Source organism: Asterias rubens, chromosome 3 (assembly GCF_902459465.1).
Source record: "Asterias rubens chromosome 3, eAstRub1.3, whole genome shotgun sequence".
Taxonomy (NCBI): domain Eukaryota; kingdom Metazoa; phylum Echinodermata; class Asteroidea; order Forcipulatida; family Asteriidae; genus Asterias; species Asterias rubens.
This window is the reverse complement of record NC_047064.1, coordinates 15,803,747-15,808,708: the sequence shown is the minus strand read 5'-3', so window position 1 is coordinate 15,808,708 and position 4,962 is coordinate 15,803,747.

Here is a 4,962-nt window from a genome sequence, read left to right as displayed (position 1 = left end):
GAATGATTCAAAAGCATAGCTGACAGTTTTTATAAGTCCGGGCTTTTTTTTCAATGAATATATTTTTTTCCCATTAATCACCACGCGCCGTGTAAATCATGCATTAAATTCTCCGAATTTTGGGGTGTGTGTCGGGTCCACTACCTGACCTCTAGCCTCGCTTTGAAAATCCCCACGAAAATCCCCACAACACTAAGTTTGATACGAGAGGAAAGCCCATGATCATAATTATCCAATGGTGCTAAACTTGTTTAGATTGAGCAAGTACTTGAGGTCGAATTGACCAGTTGTAACTTGTGATTTTTTCTGTGCACAAAATCCCTTAGGGAGGCTTGTTGAATTAGCTTCGGAGCACAGCCGCCTACTTGTCATTTTCGTTATCAAGAAGTATGGAAGCCTTCCTAAAACTTTGAAATTCGGATGCAGTGACATGCCAGGATGACTCAGGTACAAACCGCGTCTCTCTAGCATTTTTAGTTCCAGAATGATTCAAAAGCATAGCTGACAGTTTTTATAAGTCCGGGCTTTTTTCTTCAATGAATATATTTGTTCCCATTAATCACCACGCGCCGTGTAAATCATGCATTAAATTCCCCGAATTTTGGGGTGTGTGTCGGGTCCACTCCCTGACCTCTAGCCTCGCTTTGAAAATCCCCACAACACTAAGTTTAATACGAGAGGAAAGCCCTTGATCATGTCTATCCAATGGTGCTAAACTTGTTTAGATTGAGCAAGTATTTGAGGTCGAATTGACCAGTTGTAACTTGTGATTTTTTCTGTGCACAAAATCCCTTAGGGAGGCTTGTTGAGTTAGCATCGGAGCACAGCCGCCTACATGTCATTTTCGTTATCAAGAAGTATGGAAGCCGCCCAAAAACTTTGAAATTCGGATGCAGTGACATGCCAGGATGACTCAGGTACAAACCGCGTCTCTCTAGCATTTTTAGTTCCAGAATGATTCAAAAGCATAGCTGACAGTTTTTATAAGTCCGGGCTTTTTTTTCAATGAATATATTTGTTCCCATTAATCACCACGCGCCGTGTAAATCATGCATTAAATTCCCCGAATTTTGGAGTGTGTGTCGGGTCCACTCCCTGACCTCTAGCCTCGCTTTGAAAATCCCCACAACACTAAGTTTGATACGAGAGGAAAGCCCATGATCATATCTATCCAATGGTGCTAAACTTGTTTAGATTGAGCAAGTATTTGATGTCAAATTGACACTAAGTTTGATACGAGAGGAAAACCCTCGATCATGTCTATCCAATGGTGCTAAACTTGTTTAGATTGAGCAAGTATTTCAGGTCGAACTGACCAGTTGTAACTTGTGATTTTTTCTGTGCACAAAATCCCATAGGGAAGCTTGTTGAGTTAGCTTCGGAGCACAGCCGCCTACTTGTCATTTTCGTTATCAAGAAGTATGGAAGCCGCCCTAAAACTTTAAAATTCGGATGCAGTGACGTGCCAGGATGACTCAGGTACAAACCGCGTCTCTCTAGCATTTTTAGTTCCAGAATGATTCAAGAGCATAGCTGACAGTAAGTCCGGGCTTTTTTTTCAATGAATATATTTTTTCCCATTAATCACCACGCGCCGTGTAAATCATGCATTAAATTCCCCGAATTTTGGGGTGTGTGTCGGGTCCACTCCCTGACCTCTAGCCTCGCTTTGAAAATCCCCACAACACTAAGTTTTATACGAGAGGAAAGCCCTTGATCATGTCTATCCAATGGTGCTGAACTTGTTTAGATTGAGCAAGTATTTGAGGTCGAACTGATCAGTTGTAACTTGTGATTTTTTTCTGTTCACAAAATCCCTTAGGAAGGCTTGTTGAGTTAGCTTCGGAGCACAGCCGCCTACTTGTCATTTTCGTTATCAAGAAGTATGGAAGCCGCCCTAAAACTTTGAAATTCGGATGCAGTGACATGCCAGGATGACTCAGGTACAAACCACGTCTCTCTAGCATTTTTAGTTCCAGAATGATTCAAAAGCATAGCTGACAGTTTTTATAAGTCTGGGCTTTTTTTTCAATGAATATATTTTTTCCCATTAATCACCACGCACCGTGTAAATCATGCATTAAATTCCCCGAATTTTGGGGTGTGTGTCGGGTCCACTCCCTGACCTCTAGCCTTGCTTTGAAAATCCCCCTAAAACACTAAGTTCGATACGAGAGAAAGCCCATGATCATATCTATCCAATGGTGCTAAACTTGTTTAGATTGAGCAAGTACTTGAGGTCGAATTGACCAGTTGTAACTTGTGAATTTTTCTGTGCACAAAATCCCATAGGGAAGTTTGTTGAGTTAGCTTCGGAGCACAGCCGCCTACTTGTCATTTTCGTTATCAAGAAGTATGGAAGCCGCCCTAAAACTTTGAAATTCGGATGCAGTGACATGCCAGGATGACTCAGGTACAAACCGCGTCTCTCTAGCATTTTTAGTTCCAGAATGATTCAAAAGCATAGCTGACAGTTTTTATAAGTCCGGGCTTTTTTTTCAATGAATATATTTTTTTCCCATTAATCACCACGCGCCGTGTAAATCATGCATTAAATTCTCCGAATTTTGGGGTGTGTGTCGGGTCCACTACCTGACCTCTAGCCTCGCTTTGAAAATCCCACGAAAATCCCCACAACACTAAGTTTGATACGAGAGGAAAGCCCATGATCATAATTATCCAATGGTGCTAAACTTGTTTAGATTGAGCAAGTACTTGAGGTCGAATTGACCAGTTGTAACTTGTGATTTTTTCTGTGCACAAAATCCCTTAGGGAGGCTTGTTGAATTAGCTTCGGAGCACAGCCGCCTACTTGTCATTTTCGTTATCAAGAAGTATGGAAGCCGCCCTAAAACTTTGAAATTCGGATGCAGTGACATGCCAGGATGACTCAGGTACAAACCGCGTCTCTCTAGCATTTTTAGTTCCAGAATGATTCAAAAGCATAGCTGACAGTTTTTATAAGTCCGGGCTTTTTTCTTCAATGAATATATTTGTTCCCATTAATCACCACGCGCCGTGTAAATCATGCATTAAATTCCCCGAATTTTGGGGTGTGTGTCGGGTCCACTCCCTGACCTCTAGCCTCGCTTTGAAAATCCCCACAACACTAAGTTTGATACGAGAGGAAAGCCCTTGATCATATCTATCCAATGGTGCTAAACTTGTTTAGATTGAGCAAGTACTTGAGGTCGAATTGACCAGTTGTAACTTGTGATTTTTTCTGTGCACAAAATCCCTTAGGGAGGCTTGTTGAGTTAGCTTCGGAGCACAGCCGCCTACTTGTCATTTTCGTTATCAAGAAGTATGGAAGCCGCCCTAAAACTTTGAAATTCGGATGCAGTGACATGCCAGGATGACTCAGGTACAAACCGCGTCTCTCTAGCATTTTTAGTTCCAGAATGATTCAAAAGCATAGCTGACAGTTTTTATAAGTCCGGGCTTTTTTTTCAATGAATATATTTTTTCCCATTAATCACCACGCGCCGTGTAAATCATGCATTAAATTCTCCGAATTTTGGGGTGTGTGTCGGGTCCACTCCCTGACCTCTAGCCTTGCTTTGAAAATCCCCACAACACTAAGTTTGATACGAGAGGAAAGCCCATGATCATATCTATCCAATGGTGCTCAACTTGTTTAGATTGAGCAAGTATTTGAGGTCGAATTGACCAGTTGTAACTTGTGATTTTTTCTGTGCACAAAATCCCTTAGGGAGGCTTGTTGAGTTAGCTTCGGAGCACAGCCGCCTACTTGTCATTTTCGTTATCAAGAAGTATGGAAGCCGCCCTAAAACTTTAAAATTCGGATGCAGTGACATGCCAGGATGACTCAGGTACAAACCGCGTCTCTCTAGCATTTTTAGTTCCAGAATGATTCAAAAGCATAGCTGACAGTTTTTATAAGTCCGGGCTTTTTTTTCAATGAATATATTTTTTTCCCATTAATCACCACGCGCCGTGTAAATCATGCATTAAATTCTCCGAATTTTGGGGTGTGTGTCGGGTCCACTACCTGACCTCTAGCCTCGCTTTGAAAATCCCCACGAAAATCCCCACAACACTAAGTTTGATACGAGAGGAAAGCCCATGATCATAATTATCCAATGGTGCTAAACTTGTTTAGATTGAGCAAGTACTTGAGGTCGAATTGACCAGTTGTAACTTGTGATTTTTTCTGTGCACAAAATCCCTTAGGGAGGCTTGTTGAATTAGCTTCGGAGCACAGCCGCCTACTTGTCATTTTCGTTATCAAGAAGTATGGAAGCCGCCCTAAAACTTTGAAATTCGGATGCAGTGACATGCCAGGATGACTCAGGTACAAACCGCGTCTCTCTAGCATTTTTAGTTCCAGAATGATTCAAAAGCATAGCTGACAGTTTTTATAAGTCCGGGCTTTTTTCTTCAATGAATATATTTGTTCCCATTAATCACCACGCGCCGTGTAAATCATGCATTAAATTCCCCGAATTTTGGGGTGTGTGTCGGGTCCACTCCCTGACCTCTAGCCTCGCTTTGAAAATCCCCACAACACTAAGTTTGATACGAGAGGAAAGCCCTTGATCATATCTATCCAATGGTGCTAAACTTGTTTAGATTGAGCAAGTACTTGAGGTCGAATTGACCAGTTGTAACTTGTGATTTTTTTCTGTGCACAAAATCCCTTAGGGAGGCTTGTTGAGTTAGCTTCGGAGCACAGCCGCCTACTTGTCATTTTCGTTATCAAGAAGTATGGAAGCCGCCCTAAAACTTTGAAATTCGGATGCAGTGACATGCCAGGATGACTCAGGTACAAACCGCGTCTCTCTAGCATGTTTAGTTCCAGAATGATTCAAAAGCATAGCTGACAGTTTTTATAAGTCCGGGCTTTTTTTTCAATGAATATATTTTTTCCCATTAATCACCACGCGTCGTGTAAATCATGCATTAAATTCTCCGAATTTTGGGGTGTGTGTCGGGTCCACT